The sequence below is a fragment of the Tiliqua scincoides genome, chromosome 4 (genome assembly GCF_035046505.1).
Source record: "Tiliqua scincoides isolate rTilSci1 chromosome 4, rTilSci1.hap2, whole genome shotgun sequence".
Classification (NCBI taxonomy): Eukaryota; Metazoa; Chordata; class Lepidosauria; order Squamata; family Scincidae; genus Tiliqua; species Tiliqua scincoides.
This window is the reverse complement of record NC_089824.1, coordinates 47,865,346-47,891,798: the sequence shown is the minus strand read 5'-3', so window position 1 is coordinate 47,891,798 and position 26,453 is coordinate 47,865,346. Positions and strand designations below refer to the sequence as shown.

Here is a 26,453-nt window from a genome sequence, read left to right as displayed (position 1 = left end):
ATGAGAAACAAGTACCTTGTTGTCTTGTGTGCTCCTGGAGGCCTCTGGTGGGCCACTGTGAGATACAGGAAACTAGACTAGATGGGCCCTGCGCCTGATCTATTGGGGCTCTTCTTATGTTCTTATGGGTGTGTGCTTTTAATTATTTTACATATTATTGTTATATATTTTATGTTTATTATAGAACTTTGTAAACCACCATGGGCAATTGCTTCAGTATGGGATATAAATTTTAATAATAATAAGGGATGTAGTAGCAGAATGGGCATTTTTCTTGCAGGATCAGTAGCACTATGATCACTGTATGCATCATAGAGGTTTGCTCCTATTGACCAGCATTTACCCTTCAGACTATCACCTGAGCAATCTGGGGGGAGGGGGGAATGGCAACCTATAGGAGCCAGCTGCTAGAAGTGGCTGCTAGAAGGACTAAAAGGATACTTGTGCTAGCACTTCCACCCTCTCTCCAGAAACATTCCAAAAAAATTGGGCAAAAAGCTCTCTTGCATATGAATCTTCTTGAACAATATCACTGAAAGCAAATTCTAAGTATATCACCCGGGCATTGGGAATGGTCATAGAGACAGGAGAAACAATAATTTGCAGTCGAATGACCTTTACCTAGTGATGTCTCAATAGGTACGCTTTAGAATCTATATATTTTTATATCTCTAAAATGGACTTTAGATTTTAAAAATGTGCCTGAGAGGTTTAGGCTAGTTAATTTAAAAACAAAACAAAACAAAAACAGCCTTGGATATGGCAGACTGGTGTCCAAGTTGCACTTTGGAGCTTGGCTCATAGTGTGGCCTGGAACAAGTCTCTGACGCAGTTCACATGTAGATTTGTTGTTATATACTGTGCAGTATACAAGTTACAGGGAGCCTTGGTTTCTCTTTCTCTTCTCCTTCATGCACAAGAGGAATTGATTAGAAATCGAAGCATCTAATTTGCAGCAAACAGCAGAATCTTGTTTTGTCCAAATGTGTCAAACTGCAAAACAGAGTTTGTCTTCTAACCAGCTGACACCAGGAGGAAACAGAGGTCTTCAGATCCTGATTTGAAAAAAACAAGCCATGGTTTATTGTTCTATCTGAACTTGGCCACAGTCTTTCAACTTAGTTCCTCATCAGTAAAAGCAGAAATAATTGTGTAATACATCAGCAGATTTTTGTGAGGGACATAGCTTAAGTCTCTTCCTAGAATACAAACTTCAATCATTCATATTCATAGACTCTAATTCTTTTGCTTGTCTCATCTCTGGAGAGAACCCTTTGAGGACCAGACTGTTTGAAGCGTAAGTATCCTTGCTCAAACGAAGTAGGTGTTCAATCACTGAGGATTAAATGATGCTGAGAAGATATATCCAGTCACTAGTAACATATTTTTCTGAAGGCTTTAAATAATATGCAGCTTGTCATGTCAGATGGACTTTGTGGACTAGGAGTATCTCCATTGATGGCAGAAAGAGAACAGTTATTCTAGGCATGAAAACAGTTGACTTTCAATCAGTTGACTTTCAACTTGAGCTACTTTCATAGCTGAATGCCATCTGTTTTTGCAATATGAACAAGAGTAAGCCTAAATATACAATTGCTAATCTGGTAGCTTTCATATACTAGAGATGTCTTTCAGCTCTGTTGTTTCTCCCTGTTATGTGGCTGCTATTTATAGAAGTCAGCAATTCTCATTCTGATGTTGTTTTTCTTAGTATTTCAACAAGCACTTCAAAGACCTGAGAGATATTGTTTGAACAATGATTTCCAGCTCTGGGAAAAATCAAAAAATAATGAAAAAAAAATGCCCTCATCTCACTAATCTGTTTGGACAAAGAGAACCACAGAAATAATCCCACAGATGCTGAATATTATCATGTAGCCAGCTGAGACTTTGAAGCACAAAATTTCTCAAAAATGAGCGTTCTTAGAAGCTGGAAATGCAAACAAGATTTACTGCCCAGTCCTGTCCCCCACCATTGGCACTGATGCAGCCATACTGATGGAGTGTGCTCTGCATTCACTGTTGTGGGTGGGGTGATCAGTAGACATGCCAGAGGTAAAAATATTTTCTGCTTACCTCTGAGTAGGGCTCCGATGGCCTATGGTTCTCCTTGGACTTATACATATCTCTAAATAGGATGTAAGTTCTATATAGCTGGCCTAAGTGCAAGGAGAGAAAGGGGCAGGATCAGCTGAAAAAATAAGGGATAAGGTCTGGCATGCATATTTACTGATGAGATCCTTCCACTCCGGCTTGCTCCCTGTCCCCTGCCCTCCCTGCTTCAGACGGTCCTGAACTTCCTACCAGCCCCTGTGGAGCCACTGCCATATGCACCACCACCCTTGCCATTTACAATGGCAGCCTGGCAATTCACACCACCATAAAGGACAGTTCCAGCAGTGTAAGGCCCCAATAGGTTGGCCCCAAAACCAAGATTTCCGCAAGATGGCTCTTGTTAAAATGTAAACCAGAATGTAAAGTACCCTGGAAGGAGTAGTTTAGAAGCATCATTGCATAACAACATAATAGTGTGGTATATTAGTATGGGTAAAAGACGCTCAAGGCTTATGGATAGAAAAGCTGAGTGAGCTGAATGCAGACTGAGTTGCAGTGAGTGCAGCTTCCATCATCTCTACCTTGGTAACGGTTGTTCCCTATATAACTACAGAGCTGTTTCAGTGTTGCCCTACCTTTGCCTTCTTGGCAGTGTACCCAGCTTCCATATGCTTGATGAAGGCACATCAGTGATGCCATGAAACCCCTCTTTCCTAAAGCAAGCAGTAGGAACATTTCTACTCTACTGTACTCTTCATACTTTGATATGATATTATTGGAAGGTGCTGTGACATCAAAAAGTCATTTTAATATTCACTTTTACTTCTTCTCCTTTAGTGCAATAACGTGAATCTGTTTGAAGTCAATCCAGCAGTGTAACTAATGAGCGGAGTCGCAATGTGGATAGCTGCAGGCCTACACAAATCTGACACTTGCTTTTCAAGGCTTGGATTAGCAGCCCTGCATTCCATGAAAACGTGCATGCCCCGGCAGAACTTTTAAGGAGACGAAGAAATACTCCATAATGGCTTAAAAATCAGAAGAGCAGATTACTGCTGCTGAAACAAGTAGCACCGTATTGATGTTTTTAAAACTGGCATTTTTTGTCTTTAGTTTAAAAAGCATTTGAGATGGAAATTGGTATCACCGTTCATTCTGTGATCTGCACACCAGAAGCTACTGAGAAACACCTCAGTTCCATGTGAGGTTGAAATCTTTTATTCAGTTGATCAGTAGACTATTATATGGGAAGGTGGCATGGTGAATCAGCTCCAGGAAAGGGGAAATTTTGGCAGCAGCGGTGGCCACTGAATCCTAACCCCCCTTCTAGACATGATCTCACAGTATGGGTCCACATGGACCTCCACCAGAGATTTTGCTGGTGCAGGTGTGAGTAGACCTGTTTGCACCATGGAAGCTCACCCCTAGGTAAAGGAACGTTTGTCTTTTTGGTGCTGCTGCATGGAGGGGGAGAGGCTGCTAATGTTGGGCTGCTAATCTAGAGATCTAGGCTTTTTACAGCCATCTGAAGTGTAATATATACTTTGACCTTCAGCCCTGCACATGCCCAATCTCGTCTGATCTTGGAAGCTAAGCAGGGTCAGGCCTGGTTAGTACTTGGATGGGAGACCGAATGGGAATACCGGGTGCTGTAGGCTTATACCATGATCTCGGAAGCTAAGCAGGGTCAGGCCTGGTTAGTACTTGGATGGGAGACTGCCTGGGAATACTGGGTGCTGCAGGCTTATACCATGATCTCAGAAGCTAAGCAGGGTCAGGCCTGGTTAGTACTTTGGATGGGAGACTGCCTGGGAATACCGGGTGCTGCAGGCTTATACCATGATCTCGGAAGCTAAGCAGGGTCAGGCCTGGTTAGTACTTGGATGGGAGACTGCCTGGGAATACCGGGTGCTGCAGGCTTATACCATGATCTCGGAAGCTAAGCAGGGTCAGGCCTGGTTAGTACTTTGGATGGGAGACTGCCTGGGAATACCGGGTGCTGCAGGCTTATACCATGATCTCGGAAGCTAAGCAGGGTCAGGCCTGGTTAGTACTTGGATGGGAGACTGACTGGGAATACCGGGTGCTGTAGGCTTATACCATAGTCTTTCGAGACTGAAGGTTGCCAACCTTCAGCTGTGCCCAGTGCTGGCCCAACTATGAGGGCAACTGAGGTTGTGCCTCAGTTTGGTAGGGTTGCTCACCTCCATCCACTCACCTCCCCTGCTGTTCTCACTTTCAGAATTGGAAAAGGAAAAGGGATCAAGCTACTCTCTTCTTCTCTCCTCCACACTTCATCTACTGCTCCGCCTCCCTCTTCCCCAATCCATGGAATGGCAGAAGCTGGCATCTCACTGGGTCAAGATGGTTCAGCCTACTGCCTCCATTGCCAGGATGTCTTGGGCTGGCCCTGGTTGTGGTCGTTGCTCAGTTTCAAATCCTTATTTGTTTCTTTCTGCCAGTCTGGAGAGCACTGCCTTTCTTAATATGCTTTCAACCCAGCATCACAAGCTCCTCTTTTCTTGGAACAAAAACAGTTCCTTCTCTATACACTTTCAATATCAGGTTTGCCTCCTGTCTCCCTTTTGTCCTCATAGCTGTCATTATTTGCAGCCTCACTAGTTGTTTAAAAATGCTTTGCTGGTCTTTTTAAAAAGAAAACAGCAACATTTTCTTTTGTTGCTCGCCTACCTGCCATGCGTCACTCTCAGCTGAAGCCTATATTTTATTTACAGAATTCTTTACAGCATTCTTTACAGTACTGACCATTTGCTCCAGCCCATGCTGCTGACATTTTTGTCTTTTTACTATGATTATTGATCTTTCACGGGGAAAGCTATTACCCTTGTTCAAGTATTTGTAATGACCTATTTCTTGCATTGAAAAGGAAACACTTTCCCTTATGCTCTTTATTAGATTATCAACAGAGACGCCTGCGTTGGCTCGGTTATGTCGTGAGAATGGATGATGGCCGGATCCCGAAGGATCTCCTCTACGGAGAACTCGTGCAAGGAAAGCGCTCTACAGGTAGACCACAGCTGCGATACAAGGACATCTGCAAGAAGGATCTGAAGGCCTTAGGGATGGACCTCAACAAGTGGGAAACCCTGGCCTCTGAGTGGCCCGCTTGGAGGCAGGCTGTGCAGCATGGCCTTTCCCAGTTTGAAGAGACACTTGGCCAACAGTCTGAGGCTAAGCGGCAAAGAAGGAAGGCCCATAGCCAGGGAGACAGACCAGGGACAGACTGCACTTGCTCCCAGTGTGGAAGGGATTGTCACTCCCGAATCGGCCTTTTCAGCCACACTAGACGCTGTTCCAGAACCACCTTTCAGAGCACAATACCATAGTCCAGGGGTGCTCACACTTTTTTGACTCGAGAGCTACTTTGAAACCCAGCAAGGCCCGGAGATCTACCAGAGTTTTTTTTACAATGTTTGCGCCATCATAACATATAACATTTATGTGTACAATGTATGTTGGTGTACCTTGAGCCCCACTGAGTATAACAGGACTTACTCCTGAGTAGACATGCCTAGGATTAGGCTGTGAGGCTGCAATCCTAGCCACACTTACCTGGGAGTAAGCCCCATTGAGTACAATGGGCCTTACTCCCGGCATTTCCTCCCAGAGGCACCTGAAGGGGGGGTCGGCACTCCGCGATCTACTCATTTTGCCTCGCGATCTACCGGTAGATCGCGATCCACCTATTGAGCACCCCTGCCATAGTCTTTCGAGACTGAAGGTTGCCAACATGTGGAAGGGATTGTCACTCCTGAATTGGCCTTTTCAGCCACACTAGACGCTGTTCCAGAACCACCTTTCGGAGCACGATACCATAGTCTTTCGAGACTGAAGACAACAACATAGGTCAATGTGATCATCTACAGCAAAAGATTCTGTAGCCGTCTTTTATCTTAGGCTGTAGCTGTCTCCCTGTGCACAACTGAACTCTGGTTCCCTCTTCAAATCAAATGATTTAAAGTGTGCTCATTCCAATTACTGGGTCTCAAAAGAGTCTGGTGTTGTTATTTTTCACCACTGTCTCTCTTGATCGAGAGTGTGCATTTCATATGCATGTGGCCTTCCTTGGATTTGGGAGAAAGCATTTCTTCCTTAATGTTCTGCCAATTCCTATTTTAGAAGCAGTGGCAATAAAGGAGTCTGTGAATCTTGGATATTCTTTGAAGTCCAGAGCTTGACTTTTCAGCTATTGTGTGATATTGTAATTTCATGCTTGAAATGAGCACTCAGCAGGCCTCAGAACATCTCCTATCAGTGACAGGAGAACATCTCCATTCACATTCAGAGGTCCTGTGGACCAGGACCCATGGATTTGTTTATCTGTGGGTTTTGGTATCCAAGGGGGTCTGGGAACAGCTCCCCTGCAGATACCAAGGTCTGACTGTATTTTTCATTCAGTTGTACAGGTGTAATCTAATTCTCTACGGATTTTTCATCCATGGTTTTATCTTAACGTGATGAGAAGAGCCCTTTAAATTAAAGGAAAAAAGTAGCCTCGTTAATGTGAGAGAGGGCAGCCAGCTGACAATCCACCAATCATTCTTTCTCCTTCACTCCAAGGCAAATGACCCCTCCCTTCCCCCCAGCACGTGAGAGAAAGATAATCACTTTGCATTTTTCCCCAGCAATAAGCTCTGGGTAAAGGGGGGTCACTGCCTAATGACTAGGATTGCCTGCCTAATGACTCTGCCTTACATCACAAAGGTCAGCAAGGCTGTTTTAAATTGCCTAGCAAAGGGACATTGCTTTTTAAATGGATTTGCTTTAATGTGATTTTTGCCATTCATGTGCGTTCTGGGAACAAAACCCTTGTGAATAACATGACTCAACCTGAGAAAGCAGGATGTTAACAGAGAAGGGAATGTCCATAAGTTGTTTCCTGAATTTGATGCTGTGCACCATACATTACCTCTGCAAAGTCATCTGGACAATGTAGTGTTCCCATCACTTTCAATGCAAAGTGAAAACTCCACTTTTCCCCCTCTCTGCCCTTACAGTTTCCATTGCCACCACCAGCAAAATTGGGCAGCTGTGGCCTTTAAAAGGTTTTTTAGAGTTAATCTACAATTTTGCTGTCTCGTTTTGTAGCAAGGTCATCCTTTCCCACTGTACTCTCCCTTGAGATTTTTTGAAGAGTAATTTACCCATATAAAAGCAAACATATAATATTGTATAATATTAAAATGAACTATTTATACAGGACTTTTAATATCTGAAAAGTACATACCGTAATACTTCTTATGCTTTGTCCATCCCTATTGTCACAACCTGTTTTACAAGAGAGAAACAGAAGTTGAAAGTGATTTTTCAAAGCTAGACTGAAACTATTTGGACAGGAGAGAAAGATTCCAGAACTGCAATCCCATACATATTTACCTGGGAGTAGGAATCATTGAACCCAATGGAACTTTTTTCTGCATGAGCAAGCATAGAACTGTGCTGCAATTCAGAGAAGGGAGGTAAAAGAACTTCTCCCTGGCTCAATCAGGGATATTGGGATGAAGGGAATCCCCTTTTTTCTTGAAGCATTTCTGATCCACCCAGGGGAAAGGAGGTAGATTGGAGACATTCAGGATATGAGAGGGCCTTGCACAGCTCTGAGCTGCATTAGACCCCCATTCAAAAGGTCTATGATCCAGCTAGGGGCTGAGACCTTTGGGGTGAACAGCAGGCTGACCTTCTTCTTCCTGTGTTTCAATACTGATCTTAGAACCTTCTGGAAAGCAGTGGGTCCAAAACCCATTTCAGAAATGCTTCTGCCCGTTCCTGGTCCAGATTTCAACATGGATGGAACTGCATCCTATTTCTAATCACTCATAGTAGATAGCCACTAGACCAGGGTTTCTCAAACTTGGTGGGTCATGACCCGATGTCCGGTGGGCCTGTGTTGGGTCCTCCAACCCATTTGGGGTTGCGTCCGGCTGGCTCCAAATTGGAGCCCTCCGGATGCCATTGGAGGCCACACCAAACCTCCACAGGCTTCTAAAAGCAGCCAAAAAATCTCTTCCAGTTTATTTCCAGAGGCCTGCAGAGGCCCAGCACAGAAGGAGTGTGTTGTGTTGACCTCCGCCATAGAACAAGTGGGTCACTGTGGGGTCTGCTAATACCCTTCGGAATAAGTGGGTCTGCCTACACACTACTCCAATCCACTCCTTAAAAATAAAGATAAGTACTTCTAGCATTTAAAAAGAGTCCAAATTTTGAACTGAGTAGAAAACTATATTAGTAGAACTCTCCTTTGGTATGAAGACAAGAGGCCGAGTAATAATTGGATTCACCGTAGAGACTGCTTGCATTTCATAGTCCTTATGCATCCTTTTGATTTTTTATTTCTAATTTCTTGCACATTTCTGCCTGATTAATAGGACTTTGCAATTTTAATGTCTGCTGAGCAGCTTTCGGACTTGGATCCTCTGCGACAGAGACGTATACCTACTTGAAAAGATCTATATAATTATTTACAAAGGCTGAAGATTAAAACAAGCTGCTTCATAAAAAGTTATTAAAATAATCTCATTAGGTGGAAGATCTGTGTAGAAATGGAAGGAAAGTAGAGAAGGGGGAAAATTATAGAATGGAAGATGCCAATCTAAATGTACTGAGTTGTGAAACATTTTAATTTGCATGCAAATTAAATATTGAATTAAAAAGCCCCAAGAAAATTAAAGTGTGAACTGTTTTGGACGTAAAAGGAGAGACTGAATCAAGAAAATGGAGAATGAGTTTTATTTGTTTCTTTTCAATTCCCCTTGGCATATATATTTAGATGGCTTATTTTATTTTCTATTAAGCGTATTTTTTTATTTGATTTCATCACATAAACCTATTACAAGACTATATATTAAATGTAAGTGATCACTTGCTCTTCTCAAGAGAAAACAAAGAAACCAAGAAAAAACAAAGAAGCTTAAAGCAAAGCTTATAAAAGAAAGGATCCTAATCATCTGCAGCGGTTCACAAACTGGGAATCTGAGACCCACCAGTGGGGTGTGACCCAACTTTTGGTGGTTTTTGAAACTGACAGGGCAGATTAGGCTATGCGCATTGAGGGTTAAAGAAGCTGCTACTGGTGGAGTGGGGAGGACTGCTGGCCATTCACCATTATAGACACACTTTTTGACATTTATAAATCAGGCAGCAGTTTCTAGGGCATCTAAAAGGTTTGGAAACCACTGATTTGCCCTAAATCCTATAAGGAGCTTACAGTGGTGAATCTCACATTTTGCCACTGTAAGTCCCAGTCTGGCAGCATGAAAACTATGCCGTTGTCATGTGTTTCAAGGCCACCAGTGAAAATGGCCAGAGGCCCTATACATGCAATAGTGGCTCCACAATACTTTGTCATAGTATGTAAAATGGCAGTGGGGGCGGTTCAGGGGAGGATCATGGGTGGAGTGGGATGGGGAACAGGGTGGTTTGTGAGAAGGGGCGGATCTTGGCACGTGCCAAGATCCTACCTGCCTTTTTCCTAACCCAACACCCCCCTGAAGCTGCTCGGTCTTATGCCAGCTAAACCCATTGACAACCAGGTGGCCAACAGGAAACAAATAAAATAGATTTTTAACTCATCTGGTTGACCCCCCTCTGTACCATGCCGCAGGCACTCAGTCAGTACTACTGCATGGTAGGGGATAGGATCGGGCTGCCTGTAGAACCTTTTTTTTAAAAAAATGCAGAATGAATGTTCATTATCTGGAACATTTCAAAGAAAATGTCTGCGTGAATTTCTCTAGAATCAGTTGGATTCTGGCTAGAAATTCTTCCTGCGGCTTCGGGGCCCCACAATATTCATGAATATCAGCCATATGGATCTAGCAGAGTAGCCAGTCTCTGCAAAAAGCCACAGTTAAAACCGACTGCCAATTGTTGATCTGGGTTGAGCTCTGTTGCACGCTCAGTCAGTATTAGCGGTCAGGTTTTAGTTAAATGGGTAAGGCAGTAGGTAGTTGTACCCAAAAAATAGTTGATGCATGCCTGCATGGAACCAGGCTGTGGGATCAGGTCCAGGAAGAGGACTAGGGTTTGGTGACCACCACTGCCACAAAACCTGCACACTTCCCGGAGCCGATCTGACCTCCCCTTGCCCTGTTGCCAGCCCATTCCGCTCTCCCCCTGATAATAGCCATGTGCCTCCCCCCATTCTGCCCTCACCCACCCTGTCCCACCTCCCCTTCCACCTTACCTGCATCAGTGAGTCTGATGCATCAGTGAAACTATAGCTGCAACTGTGTCCTCTGTAGCATGAAACAGGGAGTGAGCCCCTTGGCAGACCATGAAAACATTTCACTTTCTTGTGGTAAAAGAATCTTACCTCTTGCACCATGTGGTTCCTTTAAGCCAGCCGATGCTCATGAAGCTGATGGTGGTTCTGGAAAAGCCCAATTATCACAGGGGCCAGACCTTCAGTGAGCTCGACCCAGTCCACAGGCCTTGTATTTGACACCTTTGTCTTAGACGAAGCTCCTCCAAATCCTGACCCAGGGGTCGCATCCAGAGTTAGGCAGAAGCCATCCACGGCTTGAGTGGAGCTTACCGTTCCATTCATCAAGGGTGATCTGAGGATGGAAATAGATTTCTGTTTGTACCAAATGTTTCTCAAAGTGAATCCTTTGTACAGAAACAGGGTAGTTCTAGGAGAAAAACTATCATTCCGTAACTGAGTGACAAGTAGAGAACACTTGCACTGTACATGCATTCTAAATAGATGCTTCTCAATTAAGTCTGCAGGCACTGAAGCCCGTTTTGGGAAAGGCCTGGGGGAAGATGGACTATGCCAGGCACCTGCTCTCAGTTCTTTTTTCAAGTGACCAACATTATCACTGTTGCAAATGTGCTTGAGGAAAGAGCCTTGAGCAGCAGCTCTGACAATGATGTGAAATTTGACAGGAACCAGTGAAAAGAAATAAAGTGGAAAGCGACATGATTGACATGCAGGAAGAGAATGAAGGATTTTCACGCAAGTAGTCCGAGTTGACTGATGACTGCAGAAATAAGGATTGAGAGTGAGACAAGGAAGAAGTTGTAAGCTCAGAGAGTTTTCCATTTACATTTTCTTTGAAGTATTAAGAGTAGAATGAAAACTGAAAAGCAATAAATGCAATGAACATTTCCTAAAGGAAGATAAACCTGAGTACTGGTATAGTTTGTCATTAAAATGTACGCAGATTTAAAACTTCTGTTTGTTTGCTGCAGAAAATGAATTAAAGGAAATCTTCAAATCTTGGTTCTTCATGAAAAGAATATATAAATATATATAAAATAAATACTATATTAAGAACATGGTACGGCCATGTTCTGCGTGCCAACAGCAACATGCTGGTGCAGAAGGGCCTTCAGTTGGAGGTCAAAGGCAAACAACTGAAGTAGTGCTGGCTTGACACACTACACAGTGACATGAAAATCACCTGCCTGCACCCAGACCAAGCCTGCAATGGAGAGAAATGGCAACTCTGATACAAAATAGCAAACCCTGCCACCACGCAGGACAAATGGTAAAGAAGAAGAAGAATATATTAAGATTCTCTCTCTCTCTCTCTCTCTGTATATATGTATGTATATATAGATAGATACAGGGCTTTTTTTGTAATGGAATGCACCGGAACGTCGTTCCAGCACCTTTTTTCCCCCCTCCTCCTGGCCCCCACCTTTTTTCCCCCTCCCTGCGGCACTGCTGGCTAGGGAGGGATTCAAACCGGCACCTTTTTCCCCCCTCCTGCTGGCCCCCACCTTTTTTCCCCTCCCAGCGCTGCCCAGCACTGCTGGCTAGGGAGGGATTCGAACCTCCAACCTTGTGCTCCACAGCCCAGCACTCTCTCCATTGGGCTATAGGAAAGCCTAAAGTGTTCAGAACTAATATATAAGGTCTTGAGACCAGCTGGTGGCTATCAGTGCCCCAAGTATTAGTTCCAAACACTTTGAGCCTAAGACTTTAATAATAATAATAAATAATAATAAAACTTTATTTTTATCCCGCCCTTCTCCCAAAAAGGGCCCAGGGCGCCTAACAACATATAAAACAAATTAAAACATAATTTCACAGATAAAAACATATTAAAAAACACATTAGCAGAACCCATAAAAACAGTAGTCAGAAGAGTCAGAATAAAAGAGCATAAAACAGCAGTTCTTAGAGGAATCGGGCCTGTAAAAAAGCGACTAAAAGATATATAAAAGATGTTAAAAAGGCCAGAACGTCAGAAGGCTTGGTTAAACAACAAGGTCTTCAGGCCTCGCCGAAAGGACTCAAGAGAGGGAGCCATTCTCAAGTCAAGGGAATGACTTTCTATAGCTCAAGTCAAGGGAATGACTTTCTATAGCTCAATTGTTAAAGTACTGGTCTGTGGAGCTAGAGGTTGGGGGTTCAAATCCCTATAAGGAATAATTTTTTTCTTCTTTTTTTTAGGTGGGGAGGTAAATAAATAAGTAAATAAAAGATTACACTTGTTAATCTTAAACTTGTTCTTGTAAGTGAGTTCCTGCACCTTTTTTTTTTTTTTTTTTTTACAAAAAAGCACTGCCCCTGCCTCACCGCACTCAGCTCTCGCCTGAGCCCAGCCCGCCTTTCCTCTCCCTGCGCTCTGCTTCCTGCACAGCTTCTAAGCGGTGGAGGGCGCAGGGACATGTGCTGAGGAGGAGGAGGAGGATGACGAGGGACAGCCAGCCAGTCAGTCAGCCAGCCAGGGAGACGGGTTGCAGCACCCAGGTACTGGCTTGGCAGAGGAGGGGGGGAAGGAAGCTGGCTGGTGCAGCCCCTGTACCTGAGACAGCCTAGGCATGTCTACTGAGAAGTAAGTCCCCTTGTGTTCAGTGGGGCTTACTCCCAGGAAAATGTGGATGGGATTGCAGCCCAAGCCTATGCAGGTCTACTCAGAAGCAAGTAATTCATTCATTTTTATAGTTATTAATATAAGGCTTGGCTGATCTAAATTAATTAAACAAAAATTATTACTAATAATTTAGTAGCTTTGTAATGTCATCAACAGGAGATTTAGGTTTTTAACTATAAATGGGGAAGCTTAAGTGTCCTTGCTGCATTATAATAACACTTAGGAAATATGTATTCCTCTGTGCAGTAGGTCAGATCACTGTTGTCTATTAATTTTTGGTTTTTTTAGACTATATTTAATCACTATTATTATAATGGGGACATAGTACACAGGGGAAAGGGGGGAACCACAAAAGATGGGTTAATGAATTGATTAAGTTATGAAGTTATGAATCAAAAATCATGTGGTCACATACCCTCTATTGGTTCAAGATGAGTTGTAAAATAGATTATATTCTGGTATTATATAATTTATCTATTTTACAATTCATCTTTTGTGTTTATTCTTCTGCTCCCCCCTTGTGTGCTTATATTGCACATTCATTGTTATCTGATCACATATTTCTCTTTTTTTTGCACCAATCATGTTTCAATGTCTTGAGCCAATAGAAAGTAGGTGACCACATGATTTTTGATCCATAACTTGTTTATTAATCAATTAATTAACCCATCTTTTGTGCCCCCTCTCCCCTGTGTGCTAATTGATTTGGGTTCAAGCAAATCTGTAGAGTGATGTAATGTAATCATTTTTTATATTTTGCCTTCATCAATTGTTTTAACCAATATTTATTAAATGTTTTAAAAGTTTTAATTAATTTTTTTGATTGTTACATATTTGCAAATACATGCAACAAGCCGTGATATAATCCTTGGTGTGCGCTCCCGAGGTGGTCCGTCTCTTTTTGTTCTTCTCTCTTGAAGATCTCCCCTCATTTTCTAGTTCTTAAGTAGTTGGGGAATGGGGATTTAAAGAGAGAGAAATGAGATGAATGAATGAATGAATAAATAAATAAATAAATAAATAAATAAATAAATAAAAGATTAACAAGTCATGAGTTCCTGCACCTTTTTTTTTTTTTTTTTTTTTTACAAAAAAAGCACTGGGGAGAGAGAGAGAGAGAGAGAGAGAGAGAGAGAGATTGATTCTTAATATACAGCTGTTTCAAGTACAGTCTCTCCCCTACTGCTTCTTTTTCATTTCTCTTGAACCAAATGGTTCTCCTTGAACCTGTGGGACAACTGGGTGTTTTCTATCTATAAGTAATCTGCTATGTCCCCCTAATTCTCTTCTTAGAGGGCTAACAACCAGGCTTCTTGAAATGACTGACAGCCCAATCCTATGCATGTCTACTCAGAAGTAATTTCCATTAGAGTCAATACGCCTTACTCCAAGGCAAGTGTAGATAGGATTGGGCTGTGACTCATCTATCTTGGAATGTTTACACTCATCAGGAAAAGAAGTTTCAAAGATTTTTCCTATGTATCTTTCATGTTCCCATAGAGCATTTGCTGACAGAAAAATATAAAAACATGGAAGTGAACATTACCCTATGTCTGCAGTTTTTAAACTCGCAGGGAGTTTGAATCCCGCAGTAAGTCTTTGCGGGGGTGGGGGGAGGCAGTGGCGCGATCCTCAGGATCTCGCGGCTAAGGGGGGCTGCAGGTCTTGGTGCACTTGCCCAAGCCCCCTGCAACCCCCCGGGGGTGCAGGGAGCCCTGCACGACCCTTGGCAGGGCTCTCCGGGTCAGGGAAGGTGACAGCGAAGCGATCGCGCCCTGCTCCGCTAAACTGGAAGTGGTGCGCAATCGCCCCACTTCCCCTTTTGACCGGGCTGCAAAACGGGAAGCAGAGCGCAATTGCCCCACTCTCACTTTCCCTGACCCAAAGAGCCCTGCAGGCTCTCGCGCCTGGCTCCCCGCAGCCAGGGATGGCTGTTGCAGGGACTGGAGGGTGCACCCCAGTCCCTGCAGCCTGGTCAAAAGGGGAAGTGGGGCGATTGTGCACCACTTTTGGTTTAGCAGAGCGGGGCGCGATCGCTCTTCTGTCATCTTCCCTGACCTGGAGAGACTTGCTGAAGGTCGCGCAGGGCTCCCTGCACCCCTGGGGGGCTGCAGGGAGCTTGGGCAAGTGCACCAAGCCCCTGCAGCCCCCCTAAGCGGCACAATCCTGGAGATTGCACCACTGCCTCCTCCCTGCCTCCTGGCTGCCTCCGCCCTTTAAGGGGAAAGGGACCAGGACCGTCAGACTGGGGTGTTGCGACGCCCCAGTTTGAGCACCACTGCCCTATGTCATTTAAAAGAAATTGTGTGTTCTTGTTCATTTTTTTTAAAAAAAGCAAACCCAATTTCTTGCCCTTGTAGCCAATAATCATAATAATTGCAATGCATCTTGAAAATTGTACTAATGTTCCACCGCAATATATTTAATAATATAGCAGTTCTTGACTGACATGCTGATTGCTTTCAGAAACATAAGAAGACCTAAGCAAGAAAGTGATTTTGTCTGACAGACTGGGAGACACTGAAACACTAAAAATGTTTATGATTACCCTTTTCTATTGTGACTTACTGATAAGGGTAGATATTTACTTGTACTAATCTTCCAATTGTTTTGGAAGATTCCAATTGTTTTGGAAGATTTAGTACAAGGCTAATCTTCCAATTGTTTTGAGATTCTATCTTCAAGATGTGTATGTTTCACTTTAAAACCACCACCAGCACCACAACAACCTCCTTCATTTCTAGCTGTTATGACTACAGATTGATTGAAAAGTATACGGGCAATACTAGGTTAACTCTAAGGAGCCACAGTGTGTGTGGGAGGGAAAGTGCTAGAATTTCAAGGGATCAGAAGAATCAATGCACTGGAGTGGCATCAGTGTTTGTCAAGGTCAGGTCATGACGCAAGACTTACACCAATCAGGGGTTTCATCTGTAGTCCATTGGATTCATACTTGAACATGACAAGCTAATCTTCACATGACAATTAGTTCATGGCCACTAATGCAATTGTGAGTCAATTCTGAGTCAACCTTTCTTGACCTCTTTGATTTTTGGATGCCCTTCCTCAGTGTTAGTGTCAAGTTGCTGGGGAAAACAGCCTGCACTGTGGCCCCATGTCATTGTAGGACCTCTGGGGATGTTCCCATTGCCTCATGGGGAAGGCAGGCAGAATTGCCACCATTGCCAGCCCATTGCTGGTCAACTGTGGGAGTGTGTGTGTGTGTGTGTGTGTGTGTGTGTGGGCAGGGCAGGGCAGGGCAGGGCTTCGCTTTAGCATTGTCAGTCTAATCTCCTCTCTCTGAATGGCAGAAATGGAATAGTGTCTGCAAAACAAACGATTACATACCCATTTGCTTTATGTCCTATCATTGAGATAGGATACATTGTTGAGATCTTGGTAAGGAATTTGGTGTATCTTGGCATATAATTTTAATTTAAAACCTTGGGGTGTTCACAGCCCTGCCTATCTCCTTCAATTTCTTCCTAATAATTTGCCATCATTTTGAGTGTTTATAGCCACAGGACATCTCAGTAGAGTAAATGACTATGTGTGACCTTTAATATCCTTGCATGTTTTACTGCTCGTCATTCTTGTCCTTATGATTACAACTTTTATGACATTATTAAATTATTTATGGATTTTGTAGAACAAATTCACTAGTGTTCTTCCTGTGTTGCCCTGTTCTCTCTGTGCAATAGTATAGGCCTTTCAAGTACACAGTTAACCAGAGAAACAGAATTACATTCATACACGGCTATACAAGAGCTGTTTGCTCACGATAACTGTGTGTAATCGCAAGAAGAAGCAGTGATATGGATTATCTTGGATGGCTGTACCCCTTACCGCTTAGAGTTGATCCTAATGTCAGAATATCACCTCCATGAGTACAAATTGTGCATGCATAAGCCGAGAACATACCATTAAGAACCCATTGTGTGTGTTATATGTATGATTGTGAAAAGCTCTAATTATTATCATAATCACAGTAAGCCCACAAATCCAAAGGGCCCAATCATAACCACGTCCTGTGCTGGTGGAATACATGTTCTGCCGCCACAGCACACTTTGTGGCTGTCACAAATGCAACTCTGCTGGAAGTGGTGAGCAACCAGGTCGAACCAGCAACAGACACCAGACACCCACCAGCTTGTATAAAGCTGCATAAGAGCCAAAAAGGAGGCAGGGAAGGGGAAGAATGGGGTGGGGAGGAAGGTGGATAGTTTTGGTGACAGCCCAATGAATCCTGGCCCCTTCCCAGGCCTGATCCGCCTTCACAGGTCAATGCGAACTGACACCTGTGATATTGCTGGTGCAGGTCCAAGTAGATCAACCAGGCCAGAATGGGCCTTACACCGAGGAAGCCTCAGCATGCTGCAATTGCTCTGCTGGATACAGTGGATGCCATATTGGTGTCATTTTATCGCTGCATGAGGAGTTGTGATGGATTGGGCTGCCCAGCTATTACCCATTATGTTGCACAAACATACAGATATGCTGTGCATGCTCACATATTTCAGGTGAATAATTGTACATGTGTTCACTTTAAAAGTCAACACAAAGACAGGCCCCCTTGGACAAGTAGAGCAAGAATATTGTGTAATGCTGTATGTGAGTTGAATGGACCATGCAAATCATTGTGCATAAATGCAGATCAACAATTCCTGTATGCAGATTGTACACACATTGAACGTAACATGTGAATAGTTCTTCTGTCATCATTGTGAATATTACTGCACTACCATGTACCAAAGCATGGATGTACTTCTGTATCACACAAAGCCAGCTCCATGCAGTCAGGAGCAGGTGTGAGACGCATACAGTCACATGGGAAAATTTTGACACCACTGTTACACGAATTAATGAATTCTATGAATTAATATTTGCTACTAATGTCACTATACTTCTATGACCACAATGGTTTTGGTAGGTTCAATCCATCAGGAAGGCAGAGTATAGCTATCTAGGGAGCCTCTGACATGACAGAAGTGACATGGGAATCTGGCATCTTACATGTCTTCTGGCATGTCCGGTCTTGTCACCCATTGTACTCCAAAATCCTAACATTTTGGGAGTTTCTAGAATACATGCTAAGGTCACATGGGAAGACAGAGCTGAGGACATCAGCACTTTCTAAGCACAGATTATTTATTGCTGGAAATAATTACAGCTATTTATAACCATAGTTAGGGTGAGAAGGAGCAGGGAGATAACTACCAACTGTCTCCTTCACATCCAAACTTTCTTTTTTAGCTGTTGTGATGGCAAATGCTGGCATTGGCCGCTGGGTCAGCCTTGGTGGTTGAAAGCTACCACATATGTTAGATACAATAATGGCTGTGGGGAAGGGTGAAACAGATTCCCCCCCCCCCCATCCATCTGTACTTGTTGGTAAGGATACAGGCTCTTAACCTCTTGCTTTTAATCTTCACGCACTGTTACCAAAAGGGCTGTTTTGTTTAGGGGAATTAGTACACTACCCTTACTAGAACCTCAGGATCACAGGCTGAATAACAAGACGGCATAATGCAGAGAAATTCCCATTAGCTTAACGAGGAGACTGGGGAAAGATAATTTTTAATAAAAGATTATAGTTTTATTACGAAAGCACAAAGGTAAACATAATGCACATGGAAAAATGAGTAAGTATATGTTTCTTGGTCCTAGTACTTTAATCCAGTGTACCTAGCTTTCATGGTAGTTGCGTGTGGAGAGTATTTGGTGCATCCGAGGAAATTAGAAAAAGGAAAGGTTGTAGGGAAGGATTTTAGGGGTCCCTGGTCTGCCAAACCCAGTTGCTAACTAAAGTTGGGGAGAGAAGAGGAGAAAAAGGGGGGAAAGAAGGGAAAGAGTTTCAGACACCAGATAGTTACCTGTCCCATAGAGCAGTTTGGGGGGAGGGGAGTCCTGTGTAGAGGACCCTCTGACACAACACAGATGTGTTGTGTCCTTGGAGGGGGAGCCAGAGAGAGCGCGTGATAGAAGCCCTCTTTTAAAAAGGGGTTTGCTGGCTGTCTGAGCCAGACGGCTGCTTGCTTACTACCACCAGCAGGGTTTTGGAGTCAGGATGTCCCTTATCAGCAAAATTCAATGGGGTCTAATGGCTGGCTTCCTAGCTGGGGGAACTCAAACAATACCATGAATGGGCAACCCAGGAAGGCAGTTCAAATTTTGCATACGGTACTTAAGCAGTGATTGAGTTAACACAAAACAATGAATAGGAGACACTTAAACAATGATTTAAGATGCCAGACTTCTTCCTATAATGTATGATCAGGGAGGTGGATTTAAGATGCCTATACCCACAGGGAAGTGGAGGTTGTGCAAGCTTGTGACTTGACCTGATTGTGACCTGGGTGTTGAGGTTTAACCTGCATGATAATTCAGTCCATAGTACATAACCAGGTAAAGAGAAAATCACAATTAAAGGCAAAAGGGGATTTTCACGTAACAGCACCTGCAAGAGATGGCAAAAATCACTAGTGCCACAATTGAATGCACACATTCCTGAGAGTAAATCTCATTGAACACACTAAGACTTTGGGTCCAATCCTATACAAATTTCCAGCACCAATCCAGTTGCAACACAGCCTTGAGGTAAGAGAACAAATGTCCCCTTACCTTGAGGAGGGCTCTCTGATAGCTCTCCAAACTTCAGAATGTAGTGTACACCCCACTGACATGGTTGCAACAGGGCTGGAAAGTTGAATAGGATTGGACCCTCACTACTGAGTAAACATGCATAGGATTATGCTGTAAGAGTACAGGCAGGCCCCCTTATTTGCAGATCCCGTATCCACAGATTCAGTTATCCATGGATTGAGTCAATGGGACCTCCTGTGCAGGTCCCCTCTGGAGACTCTGCTCCCCTTGCCTTCAGAGGGTCCTCTGAGCTCAGCAGAGGACCAGAGGCTCTGGACATCCATGGCCTCTGCTGGGCTCAGACTGAGAGTTAGAGCTCAAAACATGCAACTAGTTTCAAGGAGATACCGGAAGTGACATTTTTAATGCATCATAAATCTTCCCTGGGCCTCCCAACCTTATAAGGTATTTAAAATGTCACTTCCGGTTTTGCAGTGAAACTGGAAATCACGTGTTTTGAGCTCTAAAGCTCAGTCTGGACCCAGCAGAGACTATGGCCTCTGCTGAGCTCAGAATCCCCTCTGGAGGGTCCAGACCACTGTGGAACAGGCATTCTTCTGTATCTGCAGATTTGGCTATCTGTGGTGTGTTCTGGACTGGAACCCCCACGGATAAGGGGGCACACCTGTATAAACAAAATGTTAACAATACTGGCAAATTATATCACTCTCCAGTACTGTACTATTCTAAAAACTCCTACTTCAAAGAGGGAGTGTGGTGTGTTCAGAATTGAAACTTCATCAGCAGAAGCTGGAGCAACACAGTTCTTAAAACATTCCCAATATACGAAATTGTAAATTGCATTGTTGAACAACATTACTTCATCCCACGTATCCCTAAAGCACAGTCAGCATTCATCTGATAGATGAATGTGGTTACATCCTCCCTGTGCCATTCAACATGTGAACATCTGACTATTGAGATTTGAAATACTCTGTGATGGCCGGGTGAAGATGCAAACACAGCGTAATTCTGTAATTGATGGTCAGCATCGCTTACCGCATTTTAGTAGCAAAAACTGCCCATTTAAACCTCCATAAGCCAATCAAATTCTGGCATAACCCCCCTACCACATTAATGGGTTTAATTTAAGATGAAGTTGGCTCAGTACCCACTTTGCTATTAATAGCCAGCTCCAAAAAAAAAAATAAATAAATAAATGCAAGAAAGACTGGAAGGATGTATGTTACTGCACACTCAAAACAGACAATAACCCCCCAGGATAACACACATACACACACAAACATCACCATAATAACTCAGCAATTGATGAATTTGTCAATTCACTTTGTGGCATCTGTTGTGTAAATGGTAGTCTGGGATTAATAAATAGAAGATGCATTTCCCCCATCAATCTTCCTGAGTGTTTCCCCCCCCCCCATCCCATTCATTCCTTTTAACATAAGCTTTTAAAAACTTAAATGTTTCTCTGTAACACACTGTGATTTCAAGCTGGGCTTTATATCCCCTCTCTTTTTGTCTTCTTTTTTCTTTGAAGAAGAAATTGTGGGGGGAATAAAGTACAGGTTTTTGTTTACAATGGCTGCCATTAGTCAATCAAGCTCCTCATGAAAAGATCTTAATTCCTGCTGTTTTCTCCTTTCAAAAAAGAGAGCATTACCTTTGGAAGGTAATTACGTTCTCCAGGCACGCATAATATTTGAAACAAAAGCTGCAGTTTATAATGCAACTCAACTTTCTTTTGTTGCCAGCTTTGCCATTGAGCTTTATAATGAGCTGGAGGTATTGCAACATAAAGTTGCCCACTCATGACAAGTCCAATTAAAGTGCACTGAATTCCATTCTCTTTGGCTTTTCCAACTTCTGTTCCTAGTTTTTATTTTTAACTATTTCAAGGCTGAAATTTTTTCAAGTCAAGTCACGATGGGCAAGCGCTATGACTCGCTACTTAACTTGCAAGGTTGGTGACTCGCAACTTGACTTGCAACTCGAACTTAGTGACTTGGGCACATCCCTGTAAATAACAGATACGAACAGCATAATAAAAGGAACTATGTACTGTACTCATGAAGAAGGATTTATTAAAGCAAACTGGGTGGCAGAACTATTCTTATGAATTGCTCATATGGTGGATATGCCTAAATTATAATATGCAAGGAAGGGTGGAGAGCTCCTTATTTGTTTACTTAGATCTAATATAAAGCTCCCACAAATTGAATATCTATAGCGAAACTACAAACCTTGACAATTAATTAAAAACAATCCACATAGGAAATAATAAACCACCCAGCAGCACAATGACACTTAACCCCAATTAAACTAACATGCCAGTAAATCAAAGAAGCAAAATAGATGTAATCATTCTAGAATTCATTATACACTTCACATTCTGTGTATGGCATTTTTTGAAGATTCTTAGGACCAAACGACTACAAATGACATGAAATGCTCCATTGGGTAGTTATAGGTTACTTGTGAGTGAGTAGGAGTCGCAATTTGGATCAGGATCACAATGTGAGGATAGAGCATATTTAACTGAGAAGTGCCACTGTGAAGCAACAATTCAACTCTAAAAGTGCTGTTTTAGAGATAACCAAGAGCTCACCTTTGCAGGTGAGTTGCTCACTCAGGAACGATCTCCAGTAATTATGCTCAGGTTACAAATCTAAGCACACTCATTGGAGCGGTAAACCCAATTAAGCTCGATGGGACTCACTTCTATGTAAACATGCTCAGAATTGTTCTTTCATGGTTCTTTGGTCACGTATGTAACTTTACGATAAACCATTCAGGTATGACTTTAAAGAAGAAGTGCTTTTCAATGACTTATTTAATTCACGAACACTTGATTATGTACCTGTAGATCACAACTGCCTTATCTTCAAATTTGGAGCACAGAAGGACAATGCGTTTTAAGTAGTTTTAGCCACAGGAGGAGAATGCAAACATGTAGGTAGAAAAATTATCATACACAAATGGCTGCCTCCTGAAGCAAGAAGAAGATCTAAAGCTGCTCCTGAAGAGAGTCGCTATTCCCCTTGCTAACAAAATTGTGCACCCACCTCACTTTCTAAGATTTATCACATTGGTGCTTGTAAATGGAAGCAGTTCTAGCTGTAGGGCAGCCAGTTTAAAAAAAAAAAAGGAAAAGACTCGCTAGATGAAACTTTTCGACAACGATGGAAAACCACCTTGGCACAAGTGTCAGCGGATATTAGGTGCAGCTGTTAACAACATAGCAATTGCTGTCCTGCCATCTGGGACTTGATTCTCTGAGCCACAAATCTTAAACAATTAGTTTCTGCTAACAAACAAGCAACAATCCTAATGCTCCTATACAAGAATAAAGTCTTTTTGTAGCCACAAGCGTGAAATAACAGCAACACATTCCAGGAAGGCCATCCAGGCATTCCTATGGCAAAGCCAAAGGTCCACCTAATTCCAGACTAGAAGTCCAACTGAAATGTTAAATCTTGAGGCAGGGCCAGATCTGAGGGAGGAGAGGTACAGAGGTTACATCATACCTGGGCCTGGGATCAAAAAGGAGGCCAAAGCAGGGGAGCTGAAAATTTCTTGGGATCTCAGTTGGCCTCACAGAGAGTGAAAGATGGAAGCTGGGCTGACCAGGAGGCAGGTCTACTGGGTGGGTGAACCTGGGCTCTACATTGGACAACCTGCTAGGCCTGGACTCTGGAGTCTTTTCTGACTCCTTTTTAACTGTTTTGCCCCCTCTTCACCCTATTTCACATACCCTCATCACCGCTCTTCCCTGCCCTGGTTTGCCCCTTCCCTCCTCCTTTGGGGAGAAATTTTGTATTCCCTGATAAAATTCCTCTCCAAGGCTCTGTCCTGGAGAGATTGCTGTTCCCTCTTTCTTGCCTCCCCCCTCCCTGATGCACATACCTTGGTGCAGGTAACGAGAGACCGAACACCCCTTGGGTAATCCATACTACATGCTGGAGAGGACTGAATGACTAAGAATAGGAATACTGGTTAAAGTTGAACCACAGTCTTACTAGGTGGCCCTTGGCCAAGTCATATCACGAAAGTTTTTTGTTTGCTTGTTTCCCTGTAGTATTGATCTCCCTACATGATTTGCATGTAGATAAAACATTGTGCATAACAAAAGTGTGATGTGAATGGTTACTAATATGCGACAAGTACTCAGATACAATTTGCCAGGCATTGATCCCCCCTCAGTATTCAATTATTCCCCCCTTAACATTGTTTTACAAATGCAATAACTGCAGCACAGGAAAATATAGCAAAGTACACAAAATCACAGAAGATGAAGAAATTGAGGGGGGAAAACCAAAGGATACAGAAAAATGCTTTCATATACCTGTCACTGCTGGCATTAAACTATTTTTATCGAATGACTTCTCTTTGGTGCTCTGTGGCTATTACAGGGGGGGGGGGAACAAACCCAAAATACAATTAAGTCAGAGAGGAGACAGCATTATTTTTTTCTACAGAAGATTAAAAAGCAACAGCAGCAAGCTTAAGGTGAATGCAAAAGCTTTCACATCAAAAGCTCATAAGAAAAAAGCTTCCAGAAAGCTACTGGGAAACAGAAAAAGACAAATGAAAAGAAACTTATGGCAAAATGAAGGCATTTAGGCAAAATACAAGCTACTCACATTTCAATAAATGGAAGTGGAAGGGAAGCTGATCAACATGTTTGAATGGCTTTCAAAGTATCGGCATACGTCAGTGTTGTACTGAACTACTGACTGGAACGTTCGCAACCATTATGTTACAGTTTATAGTCAAATAAGTAAATGACATTTTGCATTACCTGAGAGTTAGTACATGGATTCTGGAGATTTGGGACAATTACAAGACCATATAAGGCACGCAATCCTGAAACTTCTGTTATTGGAGGCCAGCACTGAAAAAAGAGATATGCTGGCTCAGAGCTATGGAATTACTATTTCATGCAAACCAAAACTAAATTCTATTGGCAGAAAAAAAAAAGCCTAAGGGAGAAGCAATTTGCTAATAGAAGCCTCTGTTTGAATGCATATGTCACAAGACATATGAAGAAGAACTAAGAATGCCTTAAACATCTGCAGCTGAAGGATCATATTGGCTTATATGTGCTTCCAGTGGGGGAAAAAATGCTGTAAAATGCTTAATCATTTGATTGTATAATGTAAATTTTTTGCACACTTTGCTTATCATTGCAATCTTTTCCTTTTTTTGACTCAACGACAAGGACTTCCATGTACAGTGGTTCTCTAGTTACCTCCCAGAGGGATGCATGCACCCAATTGTTCTGAATGGGAATACAGTTCCTTCGTAATACAAAACAGTGTTCTCACTGAAGTGTTCTGACTTGCGATAAATGCTCGGTCATTTGACTCCAAATGAATGGAGTTCAATTTCGGGAAATTTTCCAGAGCACCTGGTACTAATATGTATGGTGCTGAATCCTGAGAAAAGTGCATGAATTAATTCAGAACAAGACTACAACTGGAACAAGGTGTAGAAAGTCATAAAGGGAGTGAATGGTTTAAATGGGACTTGGGATCAGAATGAGATTAATTTTAAGATGTTATCCCAGGTTTACTCATGGTAAGAATTCAAGTGAAATGCCTTCCTTTCCTTTTGGTAGAATAACCTGTAGGACAAATAAAATTAGGATAAACATCTGATTTGTTAGAATTAATCCAGATAAATTCCTAGTCTGACTCTGGAGACAGGGATCTCTCTCTCTGTGTGTGTGTGTGTGTGTGTGTGTGTGTGTGTGTGTGTGTGTGTCTATCAGAAGTCAAAAAAGCATGGAAGAATATTCTTTCTTTTTCCAAAATATGATTCTTCTTTTTGCATTTTGAAATCGAAATATTCCATTTTAGCAAAAGTTTTTGGTTACATGGGGGTGCTGATGTGTGCACTTTATGTCTTGAAAACATAAGCCCATTTTAGTACTAACGTGAATGCTTAAGGCAAGGCTGGTTCAAGACCTCCTAACACCTCCTAACACCTGAGGGCCCAATCCTATCCAACTTTCCAGCACTGGTGAAGCCTCAATGCAGCCTAGAGATAAGGGTCCTGCACTGGCCCTGGAAAATTGGATAGGATTGAGCTCTGAGACGGCATGCAAAATGCTGCCCCCTTACCCCGTAGTGTGCCAGTCTCTGTTCTCCCACTCTCCAATGTTCCAGCTGAGCAGTCTCCTCCACAATTCTTCTTCCTCTGTGTCTCCTTTTTCCAGTCAAGGGAGTGGAAGGAGACCATGCAATGGAGTCAGGTAGGTGGACAGAGATGGTCAGCCGACCAATCCGCTCCCTGAGGTGACCACTTCAGTTGACCTCATGGATGTGCCAGCCCTGGCTCAAGGTCCTTAGTGTTGGCTAGTATATATAGACAACACCAGATTATTTGGCATGGTGGAAACTGGGGCTACAATGTAATCAATTCATCTAGCCAGTTCATTGATGAAAATTGTCTAAGCTGATTTACATTTTTTTAGTCTGGATTAGAAAAGATCAAATACTTTGTGATCATTTTCTGTTCAGGACACACCCATACACCCTGCCAAAATTAAGAACATTTTGTTTTGAAAGCCAGAAAGCAGATTTCCTTTTGAACAGTGTATGGAGAACAGTGAATGTAGTAATAGCAGGAACCAAAGTCTTGTGTGAATAGATACATATAGGGAAATAGTTCTGGAGAATACCAGTAGAGAAACCCATAGAAGCAGAAATAGCATGGAGTAACAATTCTGTTGCCTGGAGACAAAACTTTTCCTTTTCACAATATTTTTTCCCCTCCTAGGGTAGCAATGAGAGCTAGCCATAGAAAAAATTGGAGAAATCTAATGTGTTAGCATAGCTATGATTAGGTAGCAGCATCTCAGTTTAGAAACAAAAAAATAGCAGAATGGCAGGTGTTTCTGCTCTTTCTAATTCAGGTCTTATTTTGTGTGGAATATATATGCTTCAG

General features: G+C 42.7%; 1 pseudogene; it reads left to right on the top strand.

Moving 5' to 3' along the window:
• The first annotated feature begins 3,595 nt into the window (after window positions 1-3,595).
• On the top strand, window positions 3,596-3,713 carry LOC136649956 (5S ribosomal RNA; annotated as a pseudogene).
• Window positions 3,714-26,453: the final 22,740 nt, after the last annotated feature.